Source organism: Uloborus diversus, chromosome 9 (assembly GCF_026930045.1).
Source record: "Uloborus diversus isolate 005 chromosome 9, Udiv.v.3.1, whole genome shotgun sequence".
Lineage (NCBI taxonomy): Eukaryota > Metazoa > Arthropoda > Arachnida > Araneae > Uloboridae > Uloborus > Uloborus diversus.
In genome coordinates, this window is record NC_072739.1 from 103,355,811 (window position 1) to 103,368,873 (window position 13,063).

At 36.1% G+C, this 13,063-nt stretch overlaps 1 non-coding gene across 1 annotated transcript; it reads right to left on the reverse strand.

Moving 5' to 3' along the window:
• Nucleotides 1–4,825: 4,825 nt before the first annotated feature.
• On the reverse strand, nt 4,826–4,912 carry Trnastop-uca (transfer RNA opal suppressor (anticodon UCA)). Its single transcript has one exon. It is a non-coding gene; the product is annotated as a tRNA-Sec (tRNA).
• Nucleotides 4,913–13,063: the final 8,151 nt, after the last annotated feature.

Here is a 13,063-nt window from a genome sequence, read left to right on the forward strand (position 1 = left end):
GATTCTGAGCTGGGACCCTATAAGAACCGGGCTAATAGGTTTTTGTCAACCCTGGAAATTCGGAACATATTTCGGCGGCCCATGTATTTTTCTCCGTTTTGCGGTTTGCTTCGTTAAGATGTTACGACTTAAAAAACACAGGGCCTGATTACTGAATTGTCCAACTAGACCGCGACCTAGGTTCCCCATATGGTTACGACCGGTTTAACGGCCAAAATTGTAATGTTTGGCTACGAGGGGCCCCAAAATAACGTTTGACTTAGGGTAACCGATATCTTGCTCGGATCCTGTCTCTATTTACATTGAAAAGAAGTGCAAACCCTGGTACTCCAGAACCAATACAGTTCGCATTTTCAAATTATTTGACTGACAGATTTTTTTTTTTACAAAAACTGAATGAAAAATAAAGCTTCAAAATTGTCGACCCCTTCCGACTCCTCTTAAGTCTAACTTCACACCTTGATCGAAACATAGAAACTTGTTTAAACCCATATAGTTACTATAAAATTAACTTTACAAATGTATAAGTCTTGTCAATAAGTCCAGTCTTCTTGGGAATTGCAGGGTGGAACACAAAGTACAACCAACCTACTTGGGGTGGGTTCTGAGTTGTTAATGCAACACAATATAATGGCAGTTTAGCAAAGAGCTGTATAGTGCACATTTACTGTACAAAAATACATAACTGGGATCTAAAAGAAGAAATACTGCAATATACAAAGTAAGCTAAAAACATCGATTTTTGATTCATTTCACGCAACTTTGCGGCTTATGTTGCTTCCCGGGCTGCTGAAGGTAAACCCTGGGGGAGACTGTGCATTGAGTCCCACTGTATCCCAAATTCTCCTCGAGCTGCTGCTGTGGCTGCTTTTACACTTTTAACAGGACATGATTGTCTCAATGCCTATTTGTTCCGCTTTCAACTGAAGGATTCCCCGATCTGCACTTTATGCAACTCTTTACAAGTCACGGACGCTACTCATCTGGACGACTGCTCTGCACTAACTAATTTTAATTGTATTGTCGAGAAATATTGGAGAGCTCGCGGTTTTATGGCCTAATGGCCAATGTACCCGGCATTTGTGAAATAAATACTTTGCGGCTTATGCGCAAACTAAAAACTGCAAAGGAATGTAAATATTTTCAAAGATACATTAAAAATCTCTCAAAAGGAAGCTTTTAAACGGGATTCGAACCAAAATTTTGAACATTTGATTTTTATAAAATAATTGAAATGAACTATTTTTTACCTTTTTTTCAAACTTTGCTGCCAATGCGCGATCTAAAGACAGAAATATGATTTTTTTTAATTATTTTTCCCATGTTTAGGATGTCCATGTTAGAACTTTTTTTTGCTATTAAAAGTTGCTTCTCGAAAATATCCGTTTTTCGTCCCACCCTACTGTCAATACATCAATCGAGATTACACTTTTTTTTAAATTCACAAACCAACTTTTACTTTAAAAACCAACGTGCAAATTTATTCGCGTGCCTGTAACTAGATAATTTAAGAGGACAAATGAGGCAGTGAGAAGCAAAGGGATGCAAATGGACATTTTCAAGTTTCGAGTAAAACGACTATAAAGATAACGTTCTAGGAAGGCTTTCATTGATTTTTTTTTACTTATATATGCTGTACAGCAGCACCTGCCAGGGCTACTAGTACCATCTCTTGCCCCAAGACAGAGGAGGAGTTCACCTACTATTTGTACTGTTTATCTTCAAATTTTTAATTTTGCCCATTACATCCTTTTGCTTCTCATTGTAAGAAATTATATGCTCCACGCGGTTACATTGCGTAGCACTTGAAAGGTATCCCATGATTAATAACTGGGACCTACATAATTGCGCAATGGGGCGTTCCGAGTTTGCCTACTGCTCAGAGGCAAAGAGCACCTGAGTTTATATGGCTATAGACAGTTGTCAAAGAATGACTGGTAAATCTCCTGACCGAGTAGCGGGATAGCAATTTATGGCATAATTTTTGACCGCTATTCGGGAAAAAGGGCAAATTGGCTGCATAACATGTAAACTGTTTCGGTGTGTAGAAAATAAATTAGTTTGTGTGTGGTGTGAACATGGTCCCTTCGATTCTCTCCAAAATTTGATTTACGAAAAATGTGAAAAAGAAGAAGTGGGATAGATCCTCTTCATCACTCACTGCCTCAAATGTATGTCGGACAATTATTCCTTTACAAATATTGTCTGAGAAGATTGAAATACATTAAGCCCGAAGAAAGTTTTTTCTGCTTTCATAAAAGCAATTTCTAAAGCTCGTACGTTGTGATGAAAAAACATATTAATTGTTTTATATGTAATGTAAATGTTTTGACGGCAGTCACTTAACAATACAATGCATTTTCAAAATTATTCTTTCCCGCAAGACCTAAATGCTTATACATCTTGAAATCGAAGCCTACACGCAATATTGACCAAAGCGGCAAAAAATGTAGGCTCTTCTTGAACACACTTTTCGCTGATCTGGACAGCCGCTTTTTAGATTGCAGACAGCCGTGCCTTAAACTTCCTCTACTGCAATGTCTACTCTGTGGTTATTAGACGGAGATTTTTTTGCACCAGCGTCAGTGGCGCAGCGAAGAGGGGGGATGACCTCCCCCCCCCTTCCCAAAGACATTGGTTTTAACAAAAATGCAAATACAGTAGTTTATGCATATGATAGGGCTGTTTTGATTCAAAAAAAAACCTTTTAGAAGATATACTAAATCAAAAAGCCCCTCTAGAAGGCATTTTTGACCAAAAAGTCCTTCTGGAAGGTATTTTTGACCAAAAAGTCCCTCTGGAAGGTATTTTTGACCAAAAAAAAGCCCTTCTAGAAGGTTTTTTGATCAAAAAACCCCTTCCAGAAAGTATTTTTGATTAAAAAAAAAACTCTCCAGAAGGTAATTTTGATTTTAAAAAAAAAACCCTCCAAAAGGCAATTTTTATGTGGAAAAAAAAAAAAGAAAAACCTGAAGAAGGCAATTTTGATCAAAAAAACCCCTCCAGAAGGTTTTTCTGGCTGCGCTAGTGACCCGCGTTATGGCATTATCGCAGTTCAGTGAAACTTAAATTTTACCAAATCTAATCACCAATCAGTGCAGTCAAAATTTGCTGTTTCATTGGGTTAAGTGAACTGACGTTAAGCATTGTTGAATGCACAGCATTTAAAAAAAACTGCTTTGAAATAGAAATGTTCTGCAAAATAAGAAATAACAACACCAAATTGCACAAACTGCCGATTACTGGCATTTGTTCTATTTGACGCTATTATTTCTTATTTTACTTTTTATACATAATGGTAATTATTTGACTTAGAAATGTACTGGTTCAAGCTAACAGTAATTGTAGCCTAAATATTTTAAAGTAGGATTGCTAGTGACTTTGAAGATGAAGAGCTTGGAATGGAATTCAAACATGCATAGTACAACCAACTCCACGGTTAACCTCGGCGGCGTGGTAAAATGGAGACTCTATTGCAGACGTCTCCAAACTTTTTTGCTGAAGGGCTACATTGTACATTTTTGAAGACCAGGCGGGCCAACAATCCAACAATGTTTCCATTTAGATGATTTTGATAGCGCAAGTCCCTCACCCCCCGCCGGACTTTTTTTTTCTTTTGAATGAGCTCCCAGTAGCATGGGCATAATCAGGATTCACATAGGGGGGGGGAGCTGAGGCACAACAAGAGACTGTTTTTAGCTGCGCACCACGACCCCCCCCCCCCAGTGTCATATCTTCCTTTTTTCGAGGCGAGGCAAATTTTGGAGTTGCCACCCTTACCTATCTCGCTTTAATCTCCTGTTTTAAAATTTAATTTATTTAAAAAAAGGAATGAATTCAGGAAATGTAAGATAAATTTTAAACTGAAAAATTCTTTATGTGCAATTTACTGTTTTGTAAGACTTTTGGCCGTCTTTGAATCAAAAGAAGTACGGAGGTGGTGGTCGAATGATATCACATTTTCCAAATTGAAGTCTTGAAAACGTAGTTTTAGTCAATCTTTGGTGGTGTTAGAGATGATCGGAGAACAGGTTTCAGAGTGCACCTCTACAGAAATTTTCAAAATTCCCATTAAAATTCGCATTTTTAGGGTTAAGGGTTGCGATTTGCTCCCTTAATTTTTTTTTTTTTTTTTTAATTGAATTCAATTTCAGGTTAACTTTGTCTTTTCGATTCAAAAATTACTGACTTAAAAACGTAATTTTAGACTATCTTAGGTGATTTGTGATGTTCAGGAAAAGGAAATGATGAAAAGATGAGTACGTGAGAGGATTCACGTGCTCTCTTCGGAAACTTTTTGGGAGTGAAATCCTAAAATCCCATTTCGGGATATCTTTGACGATCATGATATTGAAAGAACGGTCAGAATTCAGGAGCTGTTCCAGAATTTTCTTTGAAATTAAAGTTTCAAAAATGTAATTTTAAAGTTATTTTTGTTCGGACGATCGAGAAGGGATGGTAGATCACCACGGAAATCGTTTGAAATTAAAATCCCGAAAACACCTCTGAAAACTATTTTTGGTCAGGGTAGGCAATCGACTCTCTTTCAGAATGTTTTTGAAATCAAAGTCCCAAAATGGCAATTTGAACTGATATCTCTGATTTCATATCTTTGACGAGATTTTTTGGGCTTATTTCTTTTAAAATGCTTAAAAAGAAACAAATCACATTTTTTTCCCAACTTGCAAGCTTCCCGCGGGCCAAGAAAATCTGCTCGTAATCCGGTTGGTCCGCGGGCCGTAGGTTGGAGACCCCTGCATGGTATTGATTCTCTCCTAAACAAAAAAAAAAGTTTTATCCCTTCCTGCTATCAAACTATATTGATCGCCCAGAGGGTGGAATTGAACCACTCTGACTCTCGTCAGCTACGGGTTTGAAGCCCGCACACCGGACCACCGATGGTCATCTGGGCGGTTAATCATATAGGCTCTACAGTTATATATAGCATTCTTCTTTACTCAAAAAAAGTAAACTGGTAGATATGATAGCCAATTCTTTTGAATTTCAAATTTAGGATTACTTATAATAAAGATATTGAAAAGTCTTAATCGTATTTCGTGTTAATGGTTAAAATTGTGTTTTCCGCAATAGTTTTTTGTGCAGCGTTAAACCGTCAGTTTACGAGGAAAATGGAAGAAATTTTTAATAAGAACATTACATAATGGTTTTAGTTTCTTTTTCTTCAGATAGATGGCAGCACTAAAATGCTCGAAAATTTAAGTTGAGATTTTTCTGTTTCTGTTCATTGGATAAAAATTTAAATTTCATACAAATACCTTTTTCAGGATTGTGTAGTAGCATTTAAGGGGGTGCGCTGTCGGCTTAGGGATGGGGGATGCCATTAAGGGGAGCTTCTACAGATAAAAATTCTTGCTGCTCAGCAATGGGGATACAACGGTGCTGTGTCTTTAATGAAAGTGCTAAAAATTTAAGTAAATAAAAAATTCAGTGGTTGCAAAGTCACCAAATTTGTGCGTTTTTCCCTCGAGTTTCTCAGCCTTTTTTTTTTTTTTTTTTTTAATATAAACACTTGTCCCAAATCTGCAAATTCTTTAGCGATAATACCAAAAAAGTGCCTTTTCTAATCTAAGTTTAGTGTTTAAAATTTTGGTCTGAACAAAAAGATCTTCCTTCGGGCACTGAATGCGCCCAAAGGAAAAGATATCTGGATTCATAAGAAATATATAAAAAACGTTTCGTGATGACAATTTTACACGCATCTATCTTTCCAGTGAAAAAAATGCTGTTTACATTTTTACCATCTTATAATCTTATTTCTTTTTGAGAGGAATTACTCACACACACACACAAACTACAGGCGAATATCAACTCAGTATAAAATTATATATATATGGCTGGGGTTACCTTAGAACTTGGTGGTTGTTATGTATATCAACTTAGAGAGTAGTGGTAAAGATTGTCTTTTTCAAACTCTTCCCACTAAATTAAAGAAAACACTGAATATGTCCCTGTCGTATTTATCCATAGTTTGCGTGTGAGTGTATTCCTATAAATATTTGTATGTTTGAAACAAGAAGTTCAGTCCAGAAGTAAACTAGCCTATACTTACCAGTATACCAATATCGACTTTCTAGTATCTGGTCAATATTCTCAAAATTTGCTGAAATCGCAAATTATTTCAAAAATAATTTTTCAATATTTTAAGCTGATGTCTAGAAATAAAACATGCCTCGCTCATCTAAATAATGGGGTTGTTTCCTTCAGTCAAAAGTACTACTTTTAGTCACTAAAATTGATAGAATTAGTAAAAATAATAACATGGACCCTGAAAATACTTTCATTTTCCCAACAGTTATTTTTTAATTAATTTTTTAAAATGTCCGATTTTGAAAATAAGGCGTGGTCTTTATGACGTCACAAATGATGCAATTTGACGCATCTTTCTTTCGCGTTCTCACGTTATGATAATCAAGAGGCGAATTAAATCAACGCCAGGAGGCGTTGATTAAATATTGCGCTCTACGCTTGCTATCAACCATATCGTTGCCAATACACGTGAGTAAAGATGCGAATTAAATATTTTGCTCTGTGAATGGCAACACAGAATGGCATTTCATCATTTGTGATGACATCGGACAGAAGCATAAACATTGAAAGCGCACCGATTTAAGTAATTTTTTTAAAATATTAAACTTAAACGAATTATTTAAAAAATGGTTAGATCCCGCAACTCCAACGAACTATAGGGGGCACTGAAGTCACTGTCTAATGGCGGACTTAAAAACTAAAACAAACGCACATGGTAACGAAGAAAATGCTAAAAGTGTTGTGATTTTTGTTCGTACGTATGATTTTTTCGCTTTATTCTTTTTAAATTAATTTTCAAAGTCTTGTGGATATTCTGGCCCACGTAGAAAGAAATGAGAATTCAAGAAGTATTACTAAACGTCAAACATTAATGCAAAATACGTAGTTCGTAGTTCTAAGCAGCCATTTCCACGATGTTGAATTCGATATTTATCAATTCTTGATAAAACTAAATAATAATTGTGGCCTGACAAGAATAGCAATTAATGCTAGAAAATTCAATATGACATTACAAATTGTTATCGAAAGAAGATGATACTTTTTTGCCTTGCTTGGCTAGCGCTTATTGTTTTCCATTTGTAGCTGAGTTATTTCTCTCGAATTCCCGAATCGGTTAATTTAAAAATTTTCTGTTTCGATTTTTCTAATTTCTGAGTTACGATTTAATTGTGTCATGTTATGCAAATCATCAACAAAATTCTCACGGATATATGGTGGTAGTTTTCTTTTCAGTTGATTGACCATTATTTCTTTTCACTTATCGAATTCTGTAATCTTACTACCATTTTATTCCACTCATGATAAAAATTAAAAATGGTTTAACTAAAAACGCGAAATCTCGCCAAGGCTACTTTGCTCGCACTATACTAAAACTACAACTCTAAACAAATTTGGCGAAACCTTTCAGCTGAGAAAATAAAGGAATAAAGTAAATTCTTTCTCGGTTATTCATTTTGTTCTACGATAATATATTCAAGAAAATATTTTGCATACTGTCCATTCCAACTAAATGCTGCTGTAAAATATGGAAAGTTTAATTAATTTAAGATTAAAAAAAAACCCATATTCTTACAAATTCATACAAAACAGTAAAATATTTTACCTTGTATAACGTTATCCAAGTTTGTTAATCCAGAATTTTCGCTTTCACCAATTATTAAGGAAATAATGAAAACTAACATTATTTTGAGAAGCTCGAGAATACTACTAAGGGATGAATTAATTTCTGTAGCTGAAAGCAAACTAAGACACATCGATTGCGTTAATAAATACTCAGAACAAACTGCCTGTGTTTACGTCAACAGACAAACGTGGAACGCAACGTGGCAATGTTTTAGTTTCATTTGCAGTTTTGTAAATCACCGCAAGGTAACGTATTCGAGCGCTGGAGTTCCGAATGTTTTTAAACATGCTCTTTCAAAAAAAAAAAAATATTTTTAAAATTTTGGAAACGACCCCATTAGATGCGTAAAAAAATAATAAACGAACAAGTAAAGTAGCAGCATCTTTTAAACAAAGCAACTACTACATTTCTTTCCATTAAAAAAAAAAAATCTTTAACCGCTTTCGAAAAGAGAAAAAAGAATTAAAATTATAAGATCATTAAAATACATACATCATATCAAAAAAAAAAAATCGTTTGTTTTTCACCTGTTGCCAAAAAATAATTTTAAAAATGAAGTAATGTCTTTCAAAAATAAATAAGAACGATAAAATGTGAATTTAAAGAAATAATATTTTCACTGTTGAATAAAAAAAATCGTCTGCGCATATCTTTAAGTTAAAACATCAAGGACTTCTAAATTCTCCGCCAAAAACGTTTTACAATAATTTTTCCACAGTAAAAATCATTGAGTCTTAGTCGGAGTCAATCTCATTTTGGCACAAAAGAGTCAGGTTCGGAAGCCGAAGATTTTTAATTCAAAGACTCGGAAATTGGAATCGATCATTTGCATTTCTGCTGAAAGTTCTCAACTCTGCCAATGTTTACGGAGTCGGAGTCGGACTTATTTTTGGATGCAGGAGCCTGAGTCGAATTTCTAAAAGTCGGATTCAGTCTTTTTCCCTCCGTGTACAAATTTTTGCCGAACCTACGAAGTCAGAGACGAAGTCGGGGAGTCGGAGTCCAACTAATTTTCGGGCGCACAGGATTCAGAGTCGGAGTCAAGAGCCCCAAAGTTCGCGGAATCGGAGTCGGAAGTTGGTCGTCAAGAGCTATTTCCAACAAAATTTGTTTGAAGTAAATCCGCCTTTAAATTCGGAATCTATATTGACTTTCAGTTTCTCCGTAGGCGCTAATGTTAAGGGATTTAAACTTCAAAATTGAACGGAAAATTGTTCAAATCAAAAGAGTCCAAGCTGCTACATCTAATGTCCGTTTAATCTTGGAGCTTTTGTCCTCGGTAAGAATCAACTTGTCAAAAAAAAAAAAAAGGTTAAGATACTTACAGATTTAAAAGTAGTTTTTTTTACATTAAATAATCCTCTTCATATTTATGCATAGGCAGTAGCGTAACTTCAAATATTCGGGCCCCCAGCAAAATCAGATTTTGGGCCCCCTACTAAAAATCGTATTAAACTATATTCAGTGGTGCTCACCCCCTAAGAGCAAGGGCGTACCCCCTAAATATCGCGAAGACACCCCCCCCCCAAAAGTAAGAACCCCCCCCCCCCCCCCCACACACACAAAAAAAAAGTGTTGGAATAAGAAAAGCTCGGGGTCTTTCGTCGTAAAGTTTTTGAAAGTGAAGTTTTAAAAACATAATTGTTAGCCACTTTTTGTAACGCAGTGAAAAGGGCTCAGTAACTCTCTTCCTGCAATATTTTCGTATTGCAATTCGAGAAACGCAGTTTTAAAAGACCTTGATTTTAAAACAACGGTTTTCGGGGGCTATTCCCGGAAATTTCTCGAAATTGAACTTCTAAAATTGCAATAGGTCACCTTTGATGACGTTAGGTGAAAGGATTATTTTCAGAACTCGGCCCGGAGTTTTCTGAATTTCCAAAATAGGGATTTTAAATGTTCTTTAGTGAAGGTTCGGGGGCCTTACCTGTAGTTCCATAAGTTTTTACACACGTGATTGTGAGTCTCCTTTGGGGGATGATACAGGGACTCTTTCGAAAATCTCTCGCTATTGAAGTTCCAAAAACGTAATTTTAGAGACCTTTGTTAATGAAAAAGAGGGGGGGGGAGAGGTTTCCGGGAAATCTGCCCCAGAAATTTTTCGAAATGGAACTCTTGCCATTTTTGATGACGCTACAAGAAGGGATTGAACTGGGAACTGTGCAGTAGAATTTTCGTAATTGAAATTCCAAAAACGCAATTTTAAGCGAATGATGGCGATATTAAGAACGAAAGCAAGTATCGGGGACCTTCTTTGAAAATGTTTCGTAATTGAAGTTTCAAAATCGCGATTGTAAAGCTATCCTTAAACTGCCTTTTTGGAACTTCGATTTCGAAAAATTCTGATCCGGGGCAAGTTCGAAAGTGCTCCACAAATACGTTTTTAGAATGTTATGTAAGGGAAAGGGGGTCTAAGATGAAACTTCCGGAAATTTTTTGACATTAAAATTCCCAAAACGCAATTCTAGATGATCTTTGGTAATTTCAAAGGACTTGGAGTCCAGGTGATCTAGAGAGGGTAATATATGATACTTTTTGCACCGAGCCAAGGTTTGGTTTTCACGCTCTGCTATTTGAAGCCCCCAAATGGCTAAAATTGTTTTAGCAAATGGCAAAAACTGTAATGTTTAGCTAGTAGAGGTCCCCAAAAATCCTTAGTCCTAAGGGGGGGTTCGGTCAATAGTTTCTGGTGCTATAGGGGGGGGGGGGGCAGAACCAATATAAGCATTTGAAACTAAGTATGATTTACAAAGAAATTTCATAAAATTGAAAACAAAGCCCAAAAACTTTTGGGTCCCTTCCGACTCAGCCCTCGCCCCTCGCACTATCCTACAAGTCTTGATCTAACCCAAAAACTTCTCTTAATTGTCTTTTTCCGAGCTCCGGCACGATCTGGACTTTTTCCTTCTTTTCTCATTCTTTCAGGGATTTTCCCCTTTTCTCCATGGCAGGTGACCTATGGAAGGCAATATTACCAAGCCAAGAGCCAAGGTTTGGTTTTCGCACAAGGAAGTTGGGTCGTGGGCCCTCTTCTCTCTACTATCAGGGCCTGTTTACTGAGGCTGTGGCAAAGCCCCTACTATTATAGGCCCCAAATGGCTGAAACTGTTTTAGCAAATGAAAAAAAATTAATGTTTATCTGCAAGAGAGCCCCGAAAAATTTTTTTGCCTAGGGCCCCAATGTCGTAATCCCCGGGGGCCCTTGGTCAACATGTTCAGGGGCTCCAGGGGGCCCCAGAAAAAATATAAGCATTTAAAACTAAGTTTGATTTATGAAAAAATTTTATAAAATTGAATGGAAACAAAGCTTAAAAATTTTCGGGCCCCTTCTGACTCCGTCCCCCCCCCCCCCCGCGCGGGGTCTTGCGGTATGTAGTTACGCCACTGGCACTGCATAGGATGTCTGTGTCTACCCACATGCACACATTTCGAAAAGAAAAAAAGACAGACCCGTACCCTGGAAATTTGGCACCGGGCACCTTTGTTGCTTTTAGTGGTAGAAGATCGTTTATGTAGCGAAAATGGGTGTTCCCATTGGAAAATTTAGAATTCCTATTTAGTTTACTTTGTACATCGTCCCTTAACAAAATTCCATTCAAGCAATTTCAAAAAAAAAAAAGACTTGAGAATCCATGTTGCTAGAAACCTTCCTTTCTTTCCTAATACGTATAATACGTCCCGTTATTGTAATTCGTTGTTATTACGGTAAATTTCTTAGAATTCTGCTTCTTTGTTTGCACTTTTGTGTATGTGTTTAAAAATGTTTGTTCTTTGATGCCTTTTGATGCTTTAATATGAAGGAGCCCTACATAGTACATAACATATTTTACATTTTTGCGTGTTTTCCAATTTTTTTTTCTATTCTGTTCTAACCATCCACAATGCTTGATCCAAGTCGCTGAAACACTCTGCCAAAAGATCTAAATGTCTACAAACAAACCGCTTTAACACTTCATAAAAAAGGTGAGAATTACGTGCGACGCGTATAGATTAAGGCGATCGTCTGCTTCCGAAACGGTTGCCAACGCTGCAGCTGAAATAATGAATGACAATGAAGCCTGATCAAATATTCGATTTCGAGGCGAAGATTTCGTGTTTCTTGGCTGAACTCGCAGACCGGAAACTAGGTCACATGGGAAATTGATTACGATTTTAGAACTTCTTGGAAAGCTCTATCTGGTCCGCTATTTTGTTCAATATTTTGGTATAAAGTTCTATTTGGAAAAAATAGGTTCAGAACGGAAGTGGAATAACGCAAAACCGCTACTTTAAAAGAAGACTGTTTATCGGAGAAGACTGACCTATTTCATTGGCCATATATATCATGTAATAACTGCTGCAGTTATTACCTGATATATCTGATGGCTAATAAAAATTTTCAGGAATTAAACTTACCAATTGCTATTAGCATGTCAAGTAAAATAATGCTCCTATTTAAAACTATGTACGTAGACATTTGTGACGTACACGATGTGTCTCCAGACTGTATTATTTCAACAGTCCTAATATATTAAATGTAAAATTTACCATTTGAGCCAATATTTCAAGATGACAAAAATTATATATTTTAGTACTTCGCATAACATTAGTAGCTCGACTATTTGTAGTAACTCTGAGATCAATCGCGGTAAACAAAATAGAAGGAATACAATTCATGTTGACGAAATAACCTTAGAACAGTGACGTATATATGAAGAAATAAAAGTAAACTCTTATTACTTCCTTTTAAGTGATTAGTCTCGCCTAGTTAAGTAATTGCGAGTGTCACACTTTCGAACTAACTAAAAGGCGAAAATGTGTTTGATTGATAAAGCAGCCTCCGCGATTTTTTTTTTTTTTTTACTACGGTTTTGCATAGAGCTGAGCTATATCAGTGTTTAAATTACAGTCTAAAAATTGTATAACTTTAGGAAATATTATATAAATAAGTTCTGCAACTGATTTTTCTGCTTAGTGTTTTAAACTACCAAGATGATAAACAGTAATTTGTATACGAATATTGACCAATTTAATTTTTTTTTCTTTGTTTAATCAAGGAATAAACTCTCTATTTTTTAACGACACTCAGTTATATAATAGTCTGGAAGTGAAGATAAAGGTTAATGGGAATAACAAAATATTCCTTTTATCCCTCGGAGTTGTCAGCTCTTGATAGCTGACAACTCATCTTGCGTTTTGTGCAACCCTTCCTGATGTAGGCACTTTGACTTTAGTGTGCAGTACTGGGCATTGCAAATGCACTGAACAACGAATAAGACCTTTGCAATAACCCAAAACCATACTAAGTGGACGGAGGAAAAATTTGTAACGAACATAATATAAGATATTTATAAACCAAAATAAAGGACGATGCAAAAAAGATTTTGTGGCTTTAATCCTTTTTAACTCGAA